General features: G+C 44.4%; 1 protein-coding gene across 5 annotated transcripts in view; it reads left to right on the forward strand.

Moving 5' to 3' along the window:
• Positions 1-24,914: 24,914 nt before the first annotated feature.
• The window catches only part of USP21 (ubiquitin specific peptidase 21), a 409,008-nt gene continuing 407,322 nt past the window's right edge, over positions 24,915-26,600 (forward strand). For all 5 annotated transcript variants that reach the window (XM_069217823.1, XM_069217824.1, XM_069217825.1 and 2 more), the window contains exon 1: positions 24,915-25,062. The gene's annotated coding sequence lies outside the window, so the exon portion shown is untranslated. The remainder of the gene's footprint in view (positions 25,063-26,600) is intronic.

The raw sequence follows: 26,600 nt of genomic DNA on the forward strand, positions 1-26,600 counted from the left end.
AGCCACCTAAAAAGCTGAAGGCTGAGTGGGAGGAAGATTTGAGTACCCCAATATCGGCGGCAGCCTGGGGCACCATATTCAATAGAATGCCCAAGGTCTCACGAAAAGCTAGTTTTAAACTGATAAATTTTTAAGTGCTGCAGAGAGCGTACTTGATCCAGAGCATATACAACGGTACTTTTGAGTGTGTGAGGCAGGTTGCCCTAGATATGGGGAGAATGGGACAGGGCTGCTCCACATGTTATGGAACTGCCCTCAATTCACCAATACTGGGAGGGGGTCACGAAGCAGTTGACCTCTGTATTAGATGGAACCATCCCCTGCATGCCGTGGTACTGTCTGCTGATCTGGTTTTCTCACACTTCAGAAAACCGAGTGACCGGTAGGTTTCAGGATTTGGCTTTCCTACTGGTGAAGTGTGAACTAATGCATAATTGGAAAACAGTGATTGTGGGGCGGGTGGCGACTATTACAATGGCGTGAAGAACTGGAAAAATAGGCAGCAAAAGAGGGTGCAGTATTATTAAGGGGGGCAAAAAAGGAGATTGGGTGCCTGGAGAGCACAAGTGCATAGGAGACCATAGTAGCTGACTTTCAGGCAGCCACAGTAGATGCAGCCGCCTCACCGTGTGAATATTTTTGCCTGGCAGTGGCTTATGCCAATATGGGGTGACCCCTGCGGGAGGAGAGTTTGTACTCCTAATCCTAGCTGACTACTAATGGAACTCATTGAATGTGGCCTGAATACCGAACACACAGCACAGCCTGAGACCCATCCATATGAGGACTCTTTAAATACCATACATTAGATGCAATCGAGCGGAGAGGGAGGGGGTAATTGGGGGGATTCTTGTTGCTGTTGGTTGCTGAAGGCTGGCGGAGAGCATCACTGGTAGTGGATGCATTTATATGATCATGTATGCCAGGTACGAAATGTATACTCCTGTTACTGCTACCTAATCTTAAAAGTGAAATGAATGATGTAACAATGAGCCCAGCCGGGCCTTGTGCTTTATTGAAAACCAATAAAACATGTTAAAAAATTTTTTTTTAAAGCTGAGCCAGCACAGGGAGGAGAGTCTGACATCAAAGGGATCGTTGTTTACGTAAAAAAAACAGAAGTTGTGAGGAAGGCTGCAAGAGATGCCGAAAAGAGGAAGGTTTTGAAAGCCTTAAAGATCCCAAAGGCCACCTTGAAGTCAATAAAGTCAGCAACCAAAGATCGACAGAAGCAGAAAGAGCCACATGGGTCCCAACCAAAGGATAAAAATTGAGGCAAGCCTTCGAAACAAGCCTCAACGCCAGTAGGAGCAAAGAAGGTGCCAAAGGAAAGGGTAAAGGACATTGATCCGATTGCCTTGAATAGGAATCCCTTCTCAACGATCAACACTGAACGCTCACTTGAGGTCGAAAGGAAAAGATACAGACTTGTGGGTGGAATAGCGGTGTGCCTGCAGCAAAAGAAAGAATGTCATTACCTTAAGACCTTTTGTATCCCAACAAAACCCTTGGAGCTGAGGAATCGAGAATAGGATTTGCTGGACATCAAGGCGTTGGAACCACATGAGGAAGAACAGGATGACCTCTCTGATTATGAGGCCGAAGAGTCCACCGAGGAAGAAAAGTAAAGTCGTTTCAATGATGAGTGCCAGGATCTCTACACCAAATAAACCAAGGAAGGAGTCGACAGCTACCTTTCGAGACCCTAACCCCCAGATGACCTGTCCATGTACAATGGACTTTTCAAGAGGGCGGCAGATACATATGAGGTCCAGCAGGAGGTAGAGAAAGGAATCCTCCTTCCTCCTTGAAACCTTGATGCCATCTCAGAAGGCGAACCTATACCTGCCCACGTTAAGCAGCATTATAGACCAGGGCAAGGAAGCCTTTAAGAAACCAGTCACAGCTACGGCTAATATTCCTCGAGTGGAGAAGAAATATAACAATTCTACTCAAGTCCCCTAGTATATCAAGGGGAACATACTGGCAGACTCATAGTGGCCACAGTCAGAAAGAGGGATTAGGCCCCCACATAAACTGGTCCACCTCCAGAGAAAGAAAGCAAGAAGATGGACCTGGTGGATAAGAAGATGGAAACGGAGGCAGCAAAGCAATGGAGCACTGGAAATTCCAGCGCTGTTCTCAATAGTTATGGACACCAGCATTGGGAAGAAATGGAAGGTCTGATTCAATACTCCCAGGGAAGTTCCAAAAAAAGAGGAAAAGCTGTCATCTAGAAAGGCAAGAACATTGCCAATTCCCACCCAGTCTGCGCTACTCACAGTGGGCACCGTAAACAGACAGATGTGTATGGGCACCACACTGAGGAGACATGCATGGCTCAGGATTTCCGTATTCAAGGCCAAGGTACTGTCTTCAGTTATGTTTACGGTGGTGTTCTCTTTACGACTGCTGTGGACTAAGTACTCCAGCAAATCAAGAAGGACCAAGAAACGGCTAAGGCTGGGGGGGGCCTTACCGTTCAGAGGATCCTTCAGGAGTGGAGGTGCCCCTAACAGAAGACTGTCAGTCACAGCAGGCTTCTCAACAACCCAGCAACAAAACCAGCAGCAAAGGTTCAAACAACAGCTCACCAGCAGAGGCAGCCCTCGGTGAGACAGCACTTTTGCAGAAAGCTCAGAGGCAGGGGTAAAACCCGCAAGAGAAGGAACTACCAGGTGACTCAGACCACCAACCTGCACTCCATGTAACACCAGTGAGGGAAAGAACAGAAGTATTCCTTCAGGAGTGGAGGTCAAACACCTCAGACAGTTGGAACTTAAACATTATAAAACACAGCTTTTGCATAGAACTTAACAAGCCAATGCTTCATATCACCCAAAAGACAAGAACATTAAAGGAAACTAACTCCCACAGTTGCGAGAAGAAGTCAAGAAACCATTAAAAACTGAGCCATCAAGAAAGTTCCTCAGAGGGAAACAGGCATTGGCATCTACTCAGCATACTTCCTAATACTAAGACAAGACTTAACACTGAGACTGATCCTAGACCTCAGTACCTAAACAAGTTCATACGAATGAAACATTTCAAGATGACAACATTACAAGAAGTGATCTTGCACCTACGAAGTGGTGAACATATGGCAAAATTAGACCTAAAAGACATCTACCGACAAACCACAGGCACAGGAAATACCTCAGATCCCTCGTGGACATAGTAAACTCCCAATTCAGAATGCTACCCTTCGGGTTAAAGTCCCCACCAAGGCTGTTCACAAAATGCCTGCCACAAATGGCTGTTTTCCCCCTTGGAAATACAGGGTATACATGTATACCTATACATGAACGACTGGTTGGTAAAGGCAAACTCAAAACAAAAATGCCACAGAGACATGCAAACAGTCATCTGAACACTCCAAAATCTTGAGTTTACCATAAACCACGAAGAGTGGTCACCACTCCCGGAGAGAGTGAAGTTGTTCCTGTGGACAACACTGGACTCAAGGACAGCGCAAGCATATCGAGTCCCCAGGAGAGCATCAGCAATAGCAAAGCAAACTCTCCTCTATAGAAGGGTCGGTCTCTGACAGTGAGGAATGCCATGAGGCTCATGGGCATGATGGCTTCATGCATTCCGTTCATACCACAGAGAGCTGGGAGGATCTGATGGTTCACATCCTGGATTAGGAAGGAGACAGAATGGTGGAGCCAGACAAATGTGATTGTAGGGAGACCTTTCAAGTTACCAACTCCCACAGTGACCATACAAAATAGATGTGTCCCTCAAGGACTGGTGAGCGCACATGGAGTATCTGAGTATCAGAGGTCTCTGGAGCCCTGTGGAGGCTGTGAAACATCAATACTATCCAGAACTAAATACAGTTTTCCTTGTGCTGAAAGCATTTTAAGTGCATGTGAAGGGACAGACTGTGTTTATTCAGATGGACAACACAACTATGTTCTACATCAACAAGGATGGGAGAACAAAATCGATCCCACTGTCAAAAGTAGTGCAGGAAATATGTGAGTGGGCAATCCAATAGAACACAATCCCGGTAGCACTTCCCCAGAAAGCAGAACACAGAAGCGGACAGACTGAGCAAGCAAGAGAACACCTCACATGGATGGGAGATAAAGCTGGATGTGCTGGACAGTGGGGAACGCCAAACATAGATCTGTTTGCAACCCCATAAAAACACAAAATGGCTAAACTTCACATTCAGGTTTCCACACCACAAGTCTGTGGGGAATGCCCTGTCAATAAATTGGTCAGGGAGATTTCCCTATGCCTTTCCACCAATTCCCCTGACCCCAAGAGTTGTGGACTAGGCCAGACAACCAAGATCATCACTCATACTAATTATCCCACAATGGGCCAGACAGGCATGGTACACAAATCCACTAGAGATGTCCAAATGACAAATCATACCCATCATGGCAACTCAGGACCTGTTAACCATGTATAACAGGGAAGTGTGTCACCCAGAGCCAGCCACACTCAACCTAGCGGTGTGGCTCCTGAATATCTAGAGTTTGGACATTTCCAGCTGCCCCCAGGACAATGGAAATCCTGAGGAAGGCAAGAAAACCGAGAACCAGAAAGTGCTACACAGCCAAGTGGACCAGATACATCCATTGGTTCAGAGACCAAGAAAGACTAAAGACACCTTACACACCTACTAGTCTGCTGCCTAACCTATGCATCACTAAAGGTCTACCTGGCCGCCATAGTCGCTTACACCAGGGGCACAACAGGGAACAGCTTTTTCACACTATCAGTAATGAAAAGACTCCTGGGAGGATCTGAGAAAGTGGCTCCACTGAAAGCAGCACCAGCGCCCATGTGGAACCTGAATACAGAGCTCATGCAACTCATGGCAGAACCATTTGAACCAATGGACAAGATAGGACTGAAGTTTCTAACCCTAAAAACGGTGTTCATAATAGTCATCCCATCACTCTGCAGTGTCAGTGAGCAGCAAGCACTGACAATCCTAGAGCCATAACTTCAAATCCACAACTGAAAGGTTGTCCTGAAACCAAACCCACATTCCCTACCAAAGGTGGTATCACCTTTCCAAGTAAACCAGAGCATCCGGTGGGGGTTGAGGGTTGGCGGTCAGCAGTGGTTTGGGAACAGAATCTGGCTCAGCAATCACTGGCGCAGGTAGGGTTCAGGGTCTTTCGATTGGTCATGCTCTACAGGCAAACTCTTCCACATGGCTAAGGGACTCTCCTATAGGAGTAAGCTGTTCACAATAGGTTGTGTACAGTACCTGAAGCCAGTCCCTAATATGCACTGTCAAAGTCTATGTGCTGTGATGATTAGACATAAACAGAGGTTGGGGTTGGTCCAAGAAACAGTTCTTTGTGTAATATTATCACAAAAATAATGGATAATGTGAAGTTATGATCAGTTGTATGTTTAAAAAGAAAAACACAATTAAAGTCCAGTTATGGTTGCAAAATAACAACCTAAAAAACTCTGATATGTGCTACTTCAGTAAACAAACCATAACTTGGATCCTTGCTATGCAATGCTTATGATTCACATATTCATCACTCATGGCATGTTAAATGACATCGATAATGACAACACTGATTACATCATATATGATAGTGCTGATGTGAATGACGAATTTTGATAATTACATTTTATGTAAAATAATTAAAACCTTTGTTTGTGATTTGTCTTTTTGAGTTTAGTGTTTTTCCGAGAGTATAACCTATAAGTAACGAATAGACTAGAAGAAGAAAACACATCTTAGTTAAAATCATACAGTACAGAAATGATGTGTCATTTTCCCTTTGAATTAAAATTGCATTTCATTCTCACTTAGTTTTAAATGATAAAACACTTCAACAACACCATTTGCATAAAATACAGCAAAATCTGCAACTCTGGCTTACCTGAGTGTGCATCCTTTATCTTGTTATTTCTTCTCTTTTCATTGTTCTCCCTGATGAGGGGTGCCTCAACTAAAAATCCCTCATGATATTAAGGTCTCCGATTGCACAATATCATCGGTCCTTTTCTGCGTGGCTCTCAACCCATCCTATTATAGGCGTTTGGGCTAATTACATGTTCTAGGTCTAGTTACATGTTCTAGTTAGTCACGTTTGTATGCTGCCAACATTGACACATGTGGAACTGGTAAATTCAGTGGGGACAATTTACAAAAGCATTTAGGAGTACGGAAAGCGGTACTACACAAGTAGTCTTTTACTTACTCTTACATTCCTTTGTGAATCAGCCACAAAATGTACAATACCTAATAGGAAAAGTGCAAGGAGGGCATAGTGCTTTCTGTTTATATTCATTGCAAATGTTGCGGGAAAACTGGAAAAAAGAGCGACTACTTTTCTGGCAAGGCAAAAGTAGGTTTAATCACAACAGCCAGGAGACCAATTACTTCGGTAAAGCTGAAAAGCTGATCTCAAATGACTGCTTGCGAGCAGCCCTTTACATAGTCACAAAAATGCTGACTTCATACATAGTATCTTAAAAACCAATAACAAGTCACAGAATAAAAAGTTGATAATATATTTTCACATAATCACCACATCACCTGCATCCTTAAACTCAGGCCTATTCTCTAGGTTCCCCTTTTTATAATCCTAACAGAGCTTTGATAAAACATTATCCTTCCTTCCCCGAGGGTGTAAGCGTTTATTGCTCTGTTCCCAAAACTTATTATCTGAATCTGTATACTCTTGACTGAAGTTACCTTTGACCAATATCTTCTAAGTTACATCTCTTTGACAATGAGAATGAAATACGTACTTGTGCGATGTGAACATAAACTCTTAAGGCTTGTTGAACATGTTTTGCCATTTAACTGAAACGTACTGAGTTTATGTTCTGCTTTCTAGTGAACTTTTACCTACTGGGGTGCATATTTATACTTTTCCACGCAAAACTGCGCTAACGCAGTTTTGCTTGAAAAAGTATACTGCCGGCTTGCGCCATTCCAAGACTCCGGCCGGGCGTCATATTTATGGAATGATGGTAGCCAACGGTAAGACCTAGTTAGCATCATCAAAAAGGACGCTAGCCGGGTGGGGGAGGCGAAGGGGGAACAGGAGGTTATGCATCAAAGAATGATGCTAGTATGGGCAGAGGCATAAAAATGCCTTTAACCAGACTAGCATAATTTTTTGACGTAAAACCCCCATGGACATGACTACTATCTTAGTAAAGACAGGACTCATATCCCCCCCACCCCAATGGCCATGCCCAAGGAACATATGTCCCCTGGGCATGGCCATTGGGCCCAGTGCCATGTAGGGAGGCCCAAGTTAGCCCCCCCACCCCATGGCACTATAAATAAAAAAAAACAATACTTACCTGGGATGGGGTCTTCCCCCCCCCCCCCCCCATCCTCTGGCGTCCCTCTGGTGTAGGTGGGGGTGTCCCTGGGGCTGGAGAAGGGCACCTGTGTGTGTCTCTGACCATGGAAATAGGCTCACAGGTCCCCTAACGCCTGCCCTGACCCAGGCGTTAAATAATGGGTGTAAGCAAGCTTAGTGCCATTATTTAAGGCCACCTTCCCCCATCCTTGATTTTAGCATGGGGGGATAAATATGGCGCTAAGGCCAAATCGTCATTTTTTGCCTGGGAACGCCTATCTTGCATCTCAATGACGCAATGTAGTTTCCCACTAGTAAAAAATGACTTTAACTCCAAAACTTTGGCGCTATATGGGTCTAGCGCCAAACTATAAATTTGGAGTTAGGTTTGTGCCAAATTTGCATTAAAAAAAAGATTGCAAATTCAGCGCAAAGCAAGTATAAATCTAGGCCTTTGTGTCCTTGCAGCTGGGGCCTGTACTGCTATTTAATTATATATAGTTCTACAAGGCTCTCTACTGATGTATGTGGTGGTGAGATCTCTTTGTATTTCATTCTTTTCTTAACTCGTATGAATAGTTCCTTAGTATTTCTATTTTAGATTTTTTGGGTCAATTCACAAAGCTGTTTAATAGTATGTAAAAGAGTGCTACAGTAATACTATAGTATTACGTTTAGCGGGCCACTGTCCTTTTCTTTTTTGCGATGCTCATCTACGAAGGGTCAGTGGTAAAATGAAGATGTTTATGAACCTCTGGGTGTGTGAAATCTACCATGATTTGTATGTTTTGTTCTCGCTTTGGACAGCCGGATTGTTGATGTTTTCTATGTCTATGCGGTCTCTGACAGTTCCTGAACAGGCTTCAGAAACAAGTGCATATTTTGCCTTTCAGTGAAGCTCTGGAATGTATATTCGGCGTGCCACATTTTGAAAGGCTTGGCAGCTGACAATGAAAGATACAAAAGGATGTGGCTGACACACTGTATGTTAGCCATGGTAGTGCAGACGCCTGGCTATTGATATATAAGTTGAGGCCTGAGAATGTAAAAAAGCATTCTTCTCCATGGACAATGTAACATAAACTGGGATAGGTGTGGTGGGCATGGCCAGGATGCTCAACATGGCAGCCACATAGAGAGGTTGGCGACCAGAGGACTGGAGGCACGAGGGGCGCACCCTTATCAGTGAGGCTCATCTGCAACAGGGGAGGGCGCCTTCTTTGGCCTGCCAGGCCATACTGGTTAGTGTGGGCTACCTCATCCAGCGACAAAGCACCAGGCAAGGCCAGCGAACCCTGTGAAAAGGAGGGACCTCTTCTTCTTTTCTACCAGGTCTTTTGCTTGTGCAACTGCTGAGGACCTCAGAGGGCCAGACCCCCGAGTCAGGTGGTACCTGCACGCCAATCGCCCCTTACTTCCAAAAGGGACAACTGGGGATGAGGCGGCACCCACATACTGAACCTTGCGCTCGCAGGCACATCATCCAAAATCCTATAGGGGCTGCTGGAGCTGCTCCACCCTGCTGGGGAGTGCTGTTGGCAGTGCAAGTTGGTCCTATACCTCGCCAGGCTGCTCGTGTTACATCCACTTCCCACCCAGCAGCAACAGCGAGGCAAGCACACCAAAGTGGGGATTCGTTACAACCCCAAAACAGCACCATGGAGTGCTCAAAGCTGTTCAAAACGCTGCTGCGTTCTTCATAGACTCCTGACCAGGAACCAGTGTCACTGACAAACTACCCCAGTGCCCAGATAAACTGGATGCTATCTTGACAGCACTTAAAACATCATGGGTTCGCCTTGAAAGGAAAGTGGATGTGGTAACCGTGGAAGTCAGTCTTCTCTGGCAGGACCACAGAAAGCAAAACAAATCACTCTCATGGTGCACTTCGTGGCTGACCTCTAGATCGAGGTGTCAGACTTCCTAAAGCAATTATGAGACAAGAAGGAACGGGTACAATTCTTAGAGACATGAGCAGAAGATGTGGTGGGAAGAGCCAGATGCAGCAATGTACCTATTATCAGCCTACCACAGGGCAGCAAAGGGCACAATATGGTGACCTTCTTGGAGCAGTGGATTAAAGACCTGGTGCTAGTAGAGGACTTTACCCCATTCTTCTACATTGAAAGTGCCCACCGGGTCCCCACACTCCTTCACTTCAAGGACTGAGGCACAATTCTAAAGTAACTTGCCAGTCTCATCCGGTCCTCAGTTAACCAGCGCATCCTTTTCTTTCCAGATTATTCCCTGACAATCCAACACCAACTGGCCTTTTTTCTTGGGGGTCAAAATTAAATTGAGGGAATAGGTCCTTAAGTATGCATTTCTCTTCCTCTGAAAAACTAAAAGTCATCCAAGACAACAAGTCATTTTTCCCAGAACCATAAGAGGCCTAGGACTGGCTAGAGGCAACAATGCCCAACCCTAGTGCTCCGATTACTGAACAAGAGCCATCCAAACAGGCCAGATGCAGTCACCACTCTGGGCGCAATCAACACAGACGGTTCCCAGTTTTTGGAATGCCTTCTCCTGAGTACATCCAGGACAGTAGCCTTTTAGCCTTGGGGAAGGTGGTGACACTTCAAGACTCACACAAAGAGTAGTTGGACTCATTCTCAGCCATCTCAGAATTGTGAAGTTCCTTGGTCATCTCCTTGCAAGAGCCTTGTTTGCTCCCACGTGATTCCCCAAACCGCTAATGACATTGTAAAGTCTGGGGGGCATCCACCACACATAGCCATCTTACTGCATGTCAGCTCTCATACATTGATCTTAACCATGCTGCAGTGGGGACACTCTCTTGAACTGCGCGGGAGCCACTTCTTCCATTAGTCCATCTTTCATGAGCCTGGCCCTTGGACAACCACATTCCAGCTACACCCCTCTTATAGGATGATTTGGCTACCCAGTTTAGGCTACAGACCTTTGCCAGGGTGACCACAGTATTCTTGTTCTTTGATGGTTACAGTCTATTTTAATTTTCTTTTCTAGGCTCTTACTGGTCACATTGTTATACTATACTTGTGTTGATGGGACTCCCCCACATGCTTCCTCCAGCCTCAATACCCTCACTACATGGGACTCATTATGAGAAAGGGGGATAAGATGTCATACCCTGGCTCCATGAGGATTCGGACGTTTAATATATGATCCTGGAAGGTTTATGAGATCCACACCCCGGCCAAAAGCCATGGCATCCACATTCCTCAAACGGAAAGGGGTACAGGTCGCTCTATTCCACGAATCACATATTACACAGATGGAAGGGGTCAAGCTCTGGAAAAGATGGAGAGGCCAAGTTTACACCACTAATTTCTTTGCCTTTGCAAGAGGGGCACTGGTTTGGGTGTGTGCTGGTACTCCTCTTGAGGTCCTGTCCCGAGGATTAGATACAGACAGGAGATATGTTTTACTTGAGATGGGGTTAAATGGTAATCGTATACTGATAGACAGCTTATATGCTCCCAACACAGAACAATCCACATTTGTACAGCAACTTTCAAAGTCTGGTTAAATGGACTCATAGTCCATGGTTCATATGGGGAGACTTTAACTTGGTTCTGAACCCCACCTTGGGCCACTACCCCTTCCTCAGCAATCTCACAGCTACCTTAGCCAAAGGTCTACAACTATGGTTACGGCAATGGGCCCTATTGGGTGTCAGGTGCCACTATTGAGCGGGTAGTAGACTCCATTCTTTCTATCCTCCAGTCCATAGGGGCTACGCAGGTCTAGATTGCACAGTCTGATAACCACTAACTTGGTAGGGAACTCTCCAAAAACAATCCCTTATACGTAGGCCTACAATGGAGTAGGAAGCCGTCCCCAATACCAATCTGGTGACGGCAACCCTTCACCCTTTAGGATATTCCTTTCCGGGCCATGCTGGCTAGTAAGATCCAATAATTTTTTAACACAGTGAGGGCACAGCCTCCTCCCTAGTAGTGGAATGGAAGGCCTTTAACATGGTAATCCGGGGTGAGAGTATACAAATAATGGTTAGGATTATACCCACAATTCTTCTCCAATCTGGAAACAGGGGAGAGAGAATACATAGACACAGAGAGGCAGGTTGCCTCGGACCCCCTGCTCCTGCCTTCCCTGGGTCCGCTCAGAGAGACGGAAGCCGAGCTACTAGAGCATTTCCGATACCTAGACTATGCCTCATATTCCGGCAAGGAACACTCAGAGGGAGACAGATCGAGCAGGCTACTGGATTGGCTAGCCAATAGAAATATCAAACAATTACCAGTGATGACAATTGTTGCGCTCCTTCACTCGCAGCAAGCGATACACAAAGCCTCAGCCTCTTACCTCCCCCTCCCTTATTGCCCCTCAGTAGAGCACACTTCTCCCAATCTCCATACATTCCTGGGATGGGTAATTCCGGAGGAGCAGACGATCTTAAGGCCCCCTTTAAAGTCAAGGAGGTAAGGGCAGGTATCATGGCCCTGGTGTCCAGCAAATCACCCGGGATAGATGGTCTCCAGGTGCCGATGGTTACAAAACATTCCAGGGAGGGTTGGCTCCCTAATTACTTCAGCTTTTTTGAGGCAGCAATTGGGACCCCCCCCCCACCACCCTTAAAGAAGTCTCCCTGGGTCTGCTGCTGAAACTGGGTAAACACTCTATGGCTATTGCCTCGCGTCACCCCATTGCAATATTGAACATAGACTATAAAATCTTGGGTGTGATACTGGCCAAATAATGCAACAGGTGCTGCTGCATCTGATTTATAGCGACCAGAATGGATTCATACCAGGAAAGAGCACCTCTGTGTGAGTCTGGTGTGTTTTTATGGGATCTTGGAAACAGACCAGGGCAGATGGCCTAGAGCAACACCATTAATACTTGATATTCATAAAGCGTTCAATCCTCTCACTGTCCTACCAAAATTCAGCTTTGGCCCTTACATTACCAAGCTGATCTGGCTTTTATATACCGCTCCCACAACTCGGATACACTTTGAATGGTCCATCGCTGATTCCATACTGGTTGGGCTTGGCACTAGGCAAGGATACCCTTTTTTGCCACTTGTGTTTGCCATGGCAAAGAAGGCACTGGCTTCCAGGGTACACATGGATGGCGCAAACTGGGGAATTCTCTTGTCGGATGGCCCCCCACTCAATCTCATTATATATGAATGACGTTATGATTTACTTATGTGACTTTGCTTCCAACCTCACCCCCATCGCATCTCTTCTACCCAAAATCAGTAAAGTGTTGAGGTTGGTGGTCAGTTGGGATAAGTTCTGCTTGTTCCCCTTGGCCCATACTCTCACTCCTGTGGTAAACAGAATACGATTTTCCATCTGTATGGTTGTTTTTCTTTTTATGTATTTGGCATTGGATTTTGCGTGTGGGCTCACTGACTCCAGATAATTATGAATGATAATTATGAATGATATGCATCCTTGGTTAGCCTTTGATACGGCTGTTTTTTTACACCTCTTTATTGAACAGATCATTCATTCTTGTTATCTACCTTGATGATTTATTATCCCTGTCTAATTAATGAACTATGACCTGACCTTCTGTACATGTTTTTTAACATGGTGCCACCAGTACAGACCATAGATGGGCCCTTGACTTTGTTAGGCCCTCTATCCTTATTCTGATAAGTGCTTTTGGTCTTTTCAGTGATTGTAATTAGAGTTTTTAAAAGCAGTCTACGTAGGATATTGATGGTCTCATATGCTTTAGGCATTATGTTATCTTTGGTCAGGTGAGCAGTATGATGGTGTTTATCCTTTGTATTTTTCCTTTTGTCATACCATCTTCATTCTATTTTGACAATTCCTATCTCTTTCCAGTTTGCTACTTTTGTCCTGAGAAAGACCCTGTTGAATAACCTGTGGGGATTGACACATCAACTGTTCTGCCTTAACCACATTTTCATTGATGATCAAACTTTGAGGAACCCAATTTGACTTTTGTTTTCCTTTAGGGTCCTTGCTTTTTCAAATTGTCCTGTTGGTTAAGACTGCTTTATGCGCACTAAACATTCTTCTGCACAACTTTTTCACTTATTTTCACCTTCACTGCACTGTCACACATAGCACCTTCTTGACTATTGGAATTGCCACTTTATTGATGTGATTTATCAAATCATTAAATTTAAGTATTTCTAAATCTTTTCTTGTGATAGCAGGCTCTTTCCCTGCAAAGATGTCAAATGTCTTCTGAATGATTGCCTTTGGAACTCATGCTGTATTCATGGTCATATTATTGAAGACAGGCAGGCTTCCAGTTAGAAATCTATAAATATTGCTGAAGGAGAGCAGGCGTATAGAAGGTGTGGGGCCTAGAGCATAATGCCCCCTCTGTACCACCCCAACCACCACTGTGACTTTCTAAACTCTAGTCCCTTGTTCTATTGACCTCTAGGTTAAACAGGTGCCTCGATCATTTGATGTTGAAAATATATAGAATTAGCTGAACTGAAGAAGACAGGTTGTATACCTATTAGTGAAATAGCCCACCAGACCTCCATCCACCTTGCTCAGTCCATTCTCTCTAAATGTTAACCCAGCCAACAAAGTGGCAAACTAACACTCCAGGACCCCACTGCACAGGTTTAGCTGGAAATAACAGTGGCAACAGGCTATACAACATCTCCTTTTAGAAACAGTAACATATAAGAGGGAACTGTAAGTGAGGACTGGCTACATTGAATTATACACCACAGTTGCATCAAACCCCAGCCATATGTAACAGATTCTATCCATACATTGGCCAACAAAGCCCCTCCAAACAAATCCACAATAAACACAGTTAAACACTTCATTCACCTGGTTTGTCACAAAGACTCAGGAATCTCCCACACTTCATCATCTCCTGTACACTGGTCATGATGGTGGTCTAAGGGGTGGCTGATATAATTTGTTTGCTAATGGAAATTTTAGAACACGTAAATTTCAATAGTAGTGTCTCATGTAGTGTAGGAAAAAACATTTTGTGTAGTCACTCTCATTTTCAGGCCAAACCCATCTGCTTGTTGCAAAGAAATATTGGGATCATGTTGAAGACTTACCTCGGAATGCATTCCACCCCATTGCATATCATGGTTTTGTGTTTTGTAACTCACATCTTCTTGCATTTTGTTTGCTGGCTCTGTTTATTTTAGGCCATGAAGCATGTTTTGTCCCTTCTGTGGAGCACAGCCTCTCTACCACCTCTCTGATTGGCTCCTTGTATTCTTCCACAGTGCTCGCTTTACAGTAACTCTTTTTTCTTTTTTTGTGAAGCACTGCTTGTGAGAGCTTGTGTTTTCAACTGTTTCTCTTTAAGCTAGTACACGGAGAAGCTGCTGCAACTCGTTGGGTTGTAATAAACATAATGTATTTCTTTGAAAAGTTTTCCTACATCTCATCTCATCTGCATTACTACATATTTGGAATCAAGGATGATTTAATATCCAACCCACCAGTCGTAGCAGGCAGCTTCAAGTTTGTGTCCATTGTCAAGCTTGTGTTCAAGCATTTCTCTCTGCCTTTGCAATTTATCTTTGTGCATTACTTATTCTACTTATCTCTGTCCCTACAAGTACATCAGTCAGGCACATCGGTGACCATACTGGAGGTCAGAAGGCAAATGAGCAATAAGTAGCACTTTAAATTTTGTAATTACCTTGGCATATTAGTTGTGCCTTTAAATATAGTGGTCGCAAGTCAGGCTATGTCTTTTGACAAAAGGCTGTTTATGTGTTCATTATTTTAAAAGGGGTTGGGTTTACTTTTCTTTTTCCGACTGCAAAATGAGAGGATATTTTTTAAGTGAACTATTTGACAATCTTGCAGGGTAGAGGGAGTGTGAAAAGAAAGGCTGTAGGATGGCATTTTTTCTAACTCCAAACAAAATTGAAATATTTCTAAATGAACTATACAAATATTTCAGAATATATCAGCAGTTAGGAAAGCACAAATGAAGCACATCATATTTTTGTAACTATGAAGTGTGGTGGAAACAAATTTTAACATGAACAAAACAAGTCATTACCTTGGTGATGAGCAAATCAACTATCCACTGGAACTGGATTTCCATACATTATCATTTGTGCTCTACGTAGATTTTCAGAACAGCAGTATGTCTGTGCAAATGTATTGCTCATTTCAGTGAAAAATGTGCCATCAAGTTACTTGCTAAAAGTAGAGATGAGAAGCAGAGAAGGCTTACCCCAGGCACTAGAGGGATTGCAACTAAGATACAGTATAACACAGTATTGTCACAGATGTGTCTTTTCTAGAGATTAGGACCACAATTTAGAGGGCTGCATGGAATTACAAAAAACTCAAATTAACTCCATGACTCTCAGTCATTCCTCTCTCCTCATCCCTACTTCTCATCCACAAAACTGGAAATGTGTTGGTATGACTGAGGGATGAGGAATGAGGAGTAGGGATGATGGATGAGGAGTAGGGATGATGGCTGAGGCATGAGGAGTAGGAATGATTGAAGATGGATGAGAAGTAGGGATGAGAAGCAGGGATGTGGGATGAGAAGTGGGGATGATGGAAGAGAAGTAGGAATGAGAAGCAGGGAAGAGGGATGAGGAGTAAGGATGATGGAAGAGAAGCAGGGATGATGGATGAGAAGTAGGGATGATGTATGATGTATGAGAAGTAGGGATGATGGATAGGAAGCAGGGATGGTGGAAGAGAAGCAGGGATGGTGGAAGAGAAGCAGGGATGATGGATGAGAAGTAGGGATGATGGATGAGAAGTAGGGATGATGTATAAGAAGTAGGGATGATGTATAAGAAGTATGGATGGTGGATGAGAAGCAGGGTTGATGGATGAGAAGCAGGGATGATGGATGAGAAGCAGGGATGATGGATGAGAAGCAGGGATGATGGATAAGAAGCAGGGATGATGGATGAGAAGTAAGGATGATAGAAGAGAAGCAGGGATGACGGATGAGAAGTAGGGATGATGGATGAGAAGCAGGGATGAGATGCAGGAATGAGATGTAGGGATAATGAAAGTGCCAGGCTGTGCACGAAGGAATTTTGCAAATAGTGCAAAGAGGCCTCAGGAGGTGAAGAAGGCGCAGTACATAGGGGTACTGTTGCTCTCAGGGAAGACAAGGTCTTACCTCCTCCAAATTGCATCAGCAGGACCTCAGGACAGTCTATGTCGATGGGGTCCACGCTCTGTGCCCTTAGGAGCACGCTTGTTGCTGTGAGAGGAGTCCAAGGATACCGGTCGTCATCTTGGAAGGTGCCTGCGTGAGCAGGGAAGTGACTCTTTCACCCCACGGGAGATTTCTTTGGTCCTTCTGGTGCAGGATGAAGACAGGGAGACCCCAGAGCGTGCACACCATCAAAACTGTTGCAATTGCTGACTGGAACTGAAGTTGCAGAGGAAAAGTATCCCTTGTGGATACTTTGTTGCTGTTACAGCGTTTCCTGGAGCAGGCTGCGGTTGATCCGAGGTCAGAGGATGAAGTAGTAGTTGCAGAGGATTCTTGAAGGAAACTTGCAAACAGAATCTGAAAAGAACCCACAGGAGAGACCCTAAATAGCCCTGAGAGGGGGATTGGCTACCTTATCAGGTAAGGGTATATCAGGAGGGGTCTCTGACATCACCTGCTGGCACTAGCCACTCAGAGCCTTCCAGAGTGCCCCCACACCTTGCAAAGCAAGATGGCTGAAGTCTGGGACACACTGGAGGAGCTCTGGGCACCACCCCTAGGGTGGTGATGGACAGGGGAGGGGTCACTCCCCTTTCCTTTGTCCAGTTCCGCGCCAGAGCAGGGGACAAGGGGTCCATGAACCGGTGTAGACTGACTTATGTGGGGAGGGCACCATCTGTGCCCTTCAAAGCATTTCCAGAGGCTGGGAAGGCTACCCCTCCCCCAGCCTGTAACACCTATTTCCAAAGGGAGAGGGTGCAACACCCTGCTCTCAGAGGAAATGCTTTGTTCTGTCTTCCTGGGACTGAGCTGCTCAGACCCCAGGAGGGCAGAACCCTATTTGTGAGGTGGCAGCAGCTGTAGCTCCAGTGCAAGCCTCAGAGAGCTGGTTTGGCAGTACTCGGGGTCCATGGTGGAGTCCCCAGGATGCATGGAATTGGCTCTCCAATCCCAGATTTGGATAGGGGGACAATTCAATGATCTTAGACATGTTACATGGCCATATTCGGAGTTACCATTGTGAAGCTACTTATAGGTATTGACTAATATGTAGTGCACATTTGTAATGGTGTACCCGCACTCACAAAGTCCCGGGAATGGCCCTGAACTATGCGGGGGTACCTTTGCTAGTGCAAGGGTGTCCTCACACTTAGTAACTTTGCACCTAACCTTCAGCAAGTGAAGGTTAGACATATAGGTGACTTATAAGTTACTTAAGTGCAGTGAAAATGGCTGTGAAATAGTGTATGCAGTAATTCACGCAGGCTGCAGTGGCAGTCCTGAGAAAGGGTTTGTCTGACCTCCTTATGGGTGGCAAAAGAAATGCTGCAGCCCATAAGGATCTCCTGGAACCCCTAAATGCCCTGGTACCTAGGTACCATATACTAGAGACTTATAAGGGGCGGATCCAAGTGAGACAGGCAAAAACATACTGACATACAGGTAAAAATGGGGGGTAACATGCTAAGGAAGATGGTACTTTCCTACACCCACTGATAAACCTCTATTTTTCACCCTGGCCTTTCCCCTCCCTCTTTTGAGAGGAAGCTAAGCTACTATCCTTGGGATTACTCCTCAGTGCCTTTTTGGACACTATATTATTCAGAGGTCAGCCTCCTTTTTAAGATCTCTCAGGACATTGAGCTTAAAAACAATACGGTTTTGGTGCAACTCTGTCAAACAATGACTTAGGGGGTTATTACAACTTTGGAGGAGGTGTTAATCCGTCCCAAATGTGACGAATATACCACCAGCCGTATTACGAGTTCCATAGGATATAATGGACTTGTATTACGGCTGGTGGTATATCCGTCACTTTACCGCCACTTTTGGGACGGATTAACACCTCCTCCAAAGTTGTAATAACCCCCTTAGTGTATGCTGCTTCATGATCACATTATAAGGTCCATTGTAATCATTCACTTTGCTGCCCTTGAACCAGCTATCCAGTGCTTTACTCGAATAGTCCACAAAGCCAATCCATGACTGATAGGACTTCTTCAGGCTATCCATGAACTTCAGACGATACCCCGATGAGGTCAAACCAAACTTCACAACAACTCATTATTCTTGGGGGCATATCTCATCCTATCACCTTTCGCAAGGTCCAATAGAGCATCCCTCCACTGCGGTGGGGGTGGGGGAGGGTAGGGTACTGAGTTGCTAGCCCCTGACCCACACTGTCCTGTTAGCCCCTTTCTCAGGGAGGATGAAGAAAGGTGACAGCACAAGCAGTTTGAGGTCACCACCAGAACTGGGTCCACGTGTCTCGGGAAGAACTGCAGACGCTGCCCCAAACAGTTGAGAGATGAAAAAGGAGGGAGACAGCCAGTCACCCAGCCTTCTAGCTCTGACTCATGGCACCTGATCAGGTCAAAATTCTTCACAGTGCACCAAACGCCCAATGAATCAGGGATAAGGCAAGAGTATCACCCACACAGCAACATAATCACCGCATCGGCTATATCTTTTTGAGGTCGAGCAACTCAGGGCTTCCCTGCCAGGCTCCTGACCCCCCTCCCCCATTTGAAATCTGGATTGCACTCAGCAACCCCAGGGGATACACCAAGGCAAGGGAGTTCAGCTGCAGCTGAGTAGTCCACACCTCTGCTCCATTCGCATGGTGTTTGGTTCAGCGCAGCGTCCCAGTTGGAGAGGGCGAGAGGAGGGCAGGAAACAGGAGACTTTACTCACCATTCGGGAGGCTGAAACATCAAGTGCCTGGGGCACAGCACCTCAGCCTAACACTAGGTGCCCGTTCAACTGAACACTGGGTCCGCCACTCCTCCTGGATATTGCTTACATGGCTCCTGCCTCTGCCAACCACCACCAAGACCTCCGGCCACTTAGTGGGGGCTTCAACTCTGCACTGACCTCGCGCTTCTAAGGTATCTGGCCAGGATGTCTACACTAAAGGGGGGACGGGACGATGGTGCCAAGACATGGCGTCCACTCACATGGATACTGGGATTGAAAAACCTGGTCAGAGGCTAGAGCAAAAACAACAGATGATGGACGGAATGTAGAACAAATCAAACGTTCACCCCCAGTCACAGATCTGGGTTTAATTCATCAATTATTTTGCTCACCATGCCACCCCAGGTTGGACCCAGGCGTATGCAAATCAGTCTTGACTCTGTTCCCCATGGGAACAGTTCACCACAGGGCAAATCCTGACCGTGGAAATCCTCAACTCCCCAGGTAACTTGGCCTCGTCGGATGAGAGTTAGAGAAAGGAAGCACAATTATTTCAACATCTTACAGGCAACAATGGGGACAGCCTAGAAGTGCTTACAAAAAACATAGGCCAAGTTGAACCCATGACCATACAAAGAACGGCTACCTTCAAGATATCTACAAGTGTGTCTGCTCGCCTAGACTTTGTAGCTGATAAAAGCCTACTGACCAGGCTACCAGATCCTCCTCAGATTCAGTCCTCACAGCTGGAGCTCTTAAAATACACAGTGAACAGGTGGCAGTAGATAACCTTAACATCCTGGTTGTTAAATTGTAGAAGTGGCATAAAGATATCAGGCGACCCCTCCTGTTAAATAATCTTTGCATTCACCTAGATGCACGATCCAGGAAGTCAATGTCCTTCAAGCTGGTTAAAATCGAATTAAATTGACTACAAGACTCAGCAACCCCGGAAATCTTAATTACAGAGGACTTTAATATGAATCTGCGTTGGCCTTTTTCCTGTGAAGAACATACACTACTGCAAGATCTACTTTGGGCTGTCCCAAGCCAGTCTGGTGGAGCCAAAAATAACAGGCCCAGGGATGATAAAGTGGGGCACAGATAAAAGATCTTGAATCTCTTGGGCTTTGACTACTGAACAGGAGGTTCTAGCCAGACAACCCCCAGCATGGTCTTATTACTCACCAGGAGCACACTCCACAATAGATTACACAGTGGTAACTGTACCACTACTCAGCCTAATTTCATTTTATCAGATCATCAAGACAGGCTAAAGTGACCACGGGCAACAAATTATAGAGATCAACGCCCAATGACCTCTCCGTAGGCAGGCACATGTTTTACCAGGGGGCGTAACAACAACTGACTATAGGAAGCTCTGATGGTCAGATTGTACAATAGAGTCAATTGGAGCCACTGCTTCTACACTTGTAATCAATGTTTTAAAAAGAATACCCTTGATCCAATGGCTATGTGGACACTTTTTACAATTAAACTTTTGACTACTTACCCCTCAAAAAAATCGACTTAGCACTTGTCAGACTACAGAGCAGATGCAAGACTTAACAAGCATTTGCAATGCAACGGGTCTCGTGTTTGCTCATTTTAGAGCTGATAGCGTTGAAACTCCTAACCCAACTTTTCACCTATCGGGCAAAAGTACATTTATATACGTAACCGAAAAAGTGCAATTAACTATGTAAAGCGCTCGACTTCTGCCAAGCAAGATCGCGCTAGTAAATTAGAGAAAAAGTAGTCCACGAGCCGGACAGAAAACAGCGAGCCTTGCATGTTTTCTGTACTTGGTCGATGCGCTCGAGGAGGGCTAGCCACCGGAAAAGGCATGACGTATGCATGCCTTCCACTAATGAAAGCAAGCAGATTTTATTAGGCAAGCCCACGAACCAATAAAAAACACTGACGTGACGTTGACAGGGCTCAGAGCCCTTTTCTGAATACTAAAGAGTCTTGCTGCTAAACGCATGCACGAGCGCATGCAACGCAGGCTCGACCCTAAAAAAGATTAGCATATCTGCCTCTAGTCATATGATAAGGAAGAACCGCAACAGAAAACTGAAATTAGCAAAGAGGCATACAAGGAACTATGAAATTCAAGCTGAATTGAAGCTTATGAACAAAATATAAAAGAGAACAGTTTGGGAAGAGAAAATAGAAATGAAACATGACCTCTGGGCTAAAATACTATATCTTAGTAAAAACAAGAACTCAAAGGGTTTCTGGGAAATGATCGATAACTTGAGCAAGGCTCCAACAACAATTACAAGCTCCAACACAGCAGAAGCAAGTTGGGTTGCCTTCCTTTCCAAGCACTTTAATCAATCCTTAGAGGAGACAGATCCCTGAAGCTATTTGAGGGGTAGTAAGGTTCCTACAGTACTCCCCTCACACCTAGAAAACGCTATGATCAGTTTTTCTAAAGGACAAATCTGTAAATCCATCCAAAAGAGCAGACCAGATGAGGCCCCAGTTCCAAACGAAATACTAAATACACTGTACAAAACCAACCCGGCCTTCTGAGCGGACAGGCTGGCAGCAGTTTAACAGTGCCCTCGATTTGAAAGCTATACAGGCGTCATGGAAAGGCTATATAATCACACCCATTTTTAAAGGGGGAGATCATTTTCAATCCGGAAAACTATTGTCTTATCACACTAATGGATACTAAGGCAAAGCATTTTGCAGGTCTTCTTCTAACGGATCTCGTTTTGGGCAAATGAAATATGATAAACTTGCATGAAGGCACAGTGAATTATATCCACATATGGGCACCACAACACTTTTCCTATTTTAGAGGTCTTTTAATGAAACAATTGAGAAAGGATACAATGCCAGTGATATGTTTCTCTTGTGAAAACGGAACATAGGTTTGCACAATTGCAGACTGAATTCTACCTGTGTATAGGCACTTTATCTATCCCTAAAAGTCTTTCATTGAAATGAGTTAAGAAATTCTAAGTTGCCAATGATATGCTTGTTTTGAGACTTTGTATTTTATTGTTCAATTGTTTCTTTCCGATTTTATCATCAGTGTAACGGTTTTAATTAACTACGCATTTTCTTTCCAAATAAACTGAAGCATTACAGTGCTTTACAGGCGAGCAGGAAGTATGTTCTGGGTAACAAACATCATACATTAACCTACTGACACAAGGAAAATAAGGAACAAACAGTTCATACCAGCAGGGATGTTACAGGATAAAAAATATTTACCTAGCTATTCAGTAAATCAGCCGCAAGTAACTATGTGGAACAGAGAGAACAAGCATTTCTTAAAATTAAAGACAGGTCAAGTCAACATAGGAGATGCCAGCAACGATCCGTACTTTAACCAATGTCTCTAAAATAGTTCCCTTTTGAAAGTGAACAGTGAAGAGATTATATGCTAAGAAATGATGGATGGGAACCAGAGAATGCCCGTCTCTTACAGAGTTCTTGCCCGAAAGCAGGTGGTCCGAGTAGGAGGGCTTTGATGTTTCTTGAGCTTGTTGACCTCCAGAGACTTTCAGTTTTCCAACTGGATAAATGGGAGCGGAGTTGTGGAGGACTTTGAGTAATGCATATATGAAGCTTCCAGTGCTGGAATTAAGGGGATTCCAGATGGATACCCGAGCTGGCAGCCATTATTGCGCTGGATCAGGGATCTATTTAGCCCGAGTCAAATGTGCTGAATTTGTCCTGGTATAATTTGTCAACACTGGGATCTAATTCAGCAGCGTGCATGTTGCTTAGTTTCTGTTCCCAGCAGCAGCATGGAGGCGGGAGGGGCCTTTCATTTTAGATTCCCACAGAGCCCGAAACAAAGGCTGAATTTAAGGAACTATCAGGCCTCCTTCCGTTTGAATATAATACAGCTGGGCGAAATCTGGAGCCTAACACCTAGAGGCCAATGCAATTGAGGGGAAACAAAGGAACACAGCTTATCACTTCTTAAGGACTTAAGAGAAACTACTATTTGGAGACAGGTTTCTGACTTTGTGCAACCCCTGTATGTAAGAGACACGCATGCACTGGAAGAATGTCAGCTATATCAATCTGTAAGAATATTTACATGATAATTTAAATAACACTTATTCATTCTTTTATAGTGCTACTTATTCTTATCCATGGTGTCAGATTGCTTTGCATCACGTGCACACACTACATTGATAACAAATCATACAAGTTTGTAAACCAATGTACAGGATGTTTACATAAAACAATGGGTGTTTCAATGAGTAAGAGTCACACAGTCCTTACCGGAAGAGACTATTTTTTGAATCACATTTCTTTATTAGAATATAAATCCACATAACATTAAATGCATTCATAGTATAAGTTGTTCGCTATTATATAATACCATCCAATAAAGCAAAATGTCCCAGCTACTAACGTACTCTCACCTCTATGTGAAAAGGACATGTCGTAGCAAGCCATTGTTCCCTCTAAAGGAAAAATAACCCCACACCAGAATTCGCCATACATCACATGCCCAGTCTCTGGAAGCATATATGGAAGTGAACATTGGGAGAGATATAACTCTCCATAAACTCTGGATAACAAAACAATATTAAAGAGAAATAAATGAGTCCAAGCCATTTTGCCCGGTCAACCCCAACTGGTATGGATTATATGTTAAGAGTACATAGTCAGGAGAAACACAAGGTCAGGATTTGGCCGTAAGGCAGTGTTTGGGATTGTCTGTACAAATAAGACTTTCATACTACCCAAAGAAAGCCTTTTAGTAGCATTATACTAACAACAGATTGAGGAAAAAAACGATACTGATCCAAACCCATGCTTTGCAGTTTGCATGCCGATCCTTGATGCCCGGTGATAGCTCACTGTGCCATATTAGGAGGATTGCAATTTATGATCTGCAAGTAATAAAATTATATTTGTTTCAAAAGCAGAAGCCGGTTTACCTATCTAGATAAAACGACAATCCTTCACCTATTCTCTGCGGGAGACATATTAACCCTCTATGCTCCTTTATAAATCAAAACTGGGCCTAGACAAAACATGGACCTAGCCACAAGGTGCATTAACCACCAGAGCTATAGTGACATTATTATTCCCCAAGATGTACTGGGCACACAAGGCCCTCTGCAGCAGGTGCCTAAACACCATAAGATATTTTAAAGTGCAGCCTTTACAACCAATTAAGCCAGAACAGATTTGCTGCCGCATTTTTTACAGTTGCCAATTTCTTTATGTCAGGGTTTATTTAAAAAGAAAACCGCAAAAACTAAACACTGAACTGGTATCAACACAGCTCCAATGCATTACCTGGCAGGGAGGATAGCTACCATGCACCATTGATGCGCATTACCTGGCAGGGAGGCTAGCTCCCGTGCACCATTGATGCGTATGTTATCAGCCTAATTTAAGAATCACTCCCCAACATTTGCCAGCCTGGTGTACAACTGATGTGCGTGCAAGCCCGCTCTAGTATTAATCCAGCAATCAGATCTCCCTCTACGGGTCTGTCAGCACTTCCCCTTCGTCACAGGCAGCTGCACGCACTAACACGCGACTGAAAGCGTAGTCTGGAGAGCCGGACCCCGAGCAGTTGGACAATACTTTCCGGGGCCACACAAAGGTCTTTTCCTGTGCAGCAGCTCGAACTGTCTCTTCCGGGTCAGCGGGAGGTCTGTTCCGGTGTGTAGCAGTAGCGGTGGTTTCTATGGGGATGGGTGGGCCGTCTTTTTCGGGGCGGGTCATTTTATCTAACCAATCGGATGACTTGCTGGAAAGTAAAGCATTAAAGACCCTCCTTGTTCCTCCCCTTAGCCTGCCAATCTGTTTAAAACCTGCTCTCTTGATTACCTTTTCTCGCCTTCCCGTACCGAAGTTGGTTAGAGTCAATAGCAAAGAGGAGTCAGTCGGATGTTTGAAATCTTCTGTTGCTGGGAGACGGGAGGTAAGACCCATTTTCGTGTGCTTCCCGCTTGAGTCGGGAGGTTTGAGACGCAGGTACTTTCACGTATTTGATTGCACTTACCTAAAGGTGATGATGCTTTCTCACCATTGTAACGGTAGGTTGCTGTCTTCGATCACGTATGGACTATTCCAACAACGTGAAATAAACCAAGTTTACAAACGATCATCCACTTCCGTTGTTTGGCTATAAATCTGCAAAGGCTATGGGTTACATCCCAGAGTGTAAGCTTTACCTATCATCGCATGCCCTTATCAGTTTGGGATACCACTGAAGATGAAGCTGAGACAATTCGATCAATCCATTTAGGATTATTACTATTGCTTGTTGTGCATTAATGCACATCGTCAGTGCTGGAATTGGAAATTATTTACTGTGAACGCATAAATTAGGGGTCACAGGTGTACAAGAGTAATGGGGATGCAATGACTAAGGGCGGAGCTTGAAGCGCAGACTCTGACAGTCAACCTATACATTCGTTTTAGAAGAAATCTGCTGTAAATAAATTCGTTCAAGAACATATGTGACCGAAAATCTGTTCTAGGTTATTTCATTGGTCACAAAGGGGCTGCGTTTTTAAAATTCACTATTCTATGCACCTGTATTTTTAGAGCGAATGGCTACCCATCGGGCTTCCCAGCGCTGTTAAACTGATAAGTTAAGAACACAAGCACACATAGCGAGTACGTAAGAGAAAGGGTTTACATTTCTTTCTAAAACTCATGTAGTCACTTTCTTTTCTCTGCTCAATGGGTATGGCATTTCAGATTTTTATGCCCAGATGTATAAAAAAACGACCTCCACATCTAGTTCTTTTAATTTGGTTGACCTAAGATCCTTATTAGATTGGTAAGGAGAGACCAACTGACGCAGAATAGGTGGATCTAAATTATGTTTAGTTTGATGTCCAATACAAAAAGATTTACATTTTATTCTACGGTTACTAGGTAGCCAATGCAAAGCATTGAGTGCTGGATGCGCTGATTGCGTTTTTTGAACACCCATCAGTATTTGTGCAGCTGCATTCTGGAAGACTTGCAATCTTCAGATAACAGTCTGCGTACTGCCCAGATATAGTGAATTGCAATAATTCAAACGGGAAAGGGTTAGTCTGTTCTACAAGCATTGACAGGGTCTTTTGTAAGGCTATTAGAAGGCCAAAGCAGTTGCCAGCCAACCTCTGCGCTTGGTATGACCTAGCAAAATGCTTATCTAGCACGAAGTCTAAGCTCCTAACTTCTGATTCAAGAAAAGGATGCTCACCTAAGAAGGAGGGCACCCTGATTTGATTCCAACGTGTAGGGTTATTACCAACTATCATAACCTCCTGTTTTTTTCTCCGGTTAATTTTAGACAGCTGGTTGCCATCCAACTGGAAACTTTACCTAGACAGTTATTGAGTCTGATAAAGCAATAATTGGTATTGGTGGATAATGAGACAATCAGCTGAGTATCGTCCACATACGATACAATTTTCAAGCCAAACAAACAAATGATATCAGAATGCGGCTGGACGTAGT

The sequence above is a fragment of the Pleurodeles waltl genome, chromosome 12 (assembly GCF_031143425.1).
Source record: "Pleurodeles waltl isolate 20211129_DDA chromosome 12, aPleWal1.hap1.20221129, whole genome shotgun sequence".
NCBI classification, from domain to species: Eukaryota; Metazoa; Chordata; class Amphibia; order Caudata; family Salamandridae; genus Pleurodeles; species Pleurodeles waltl.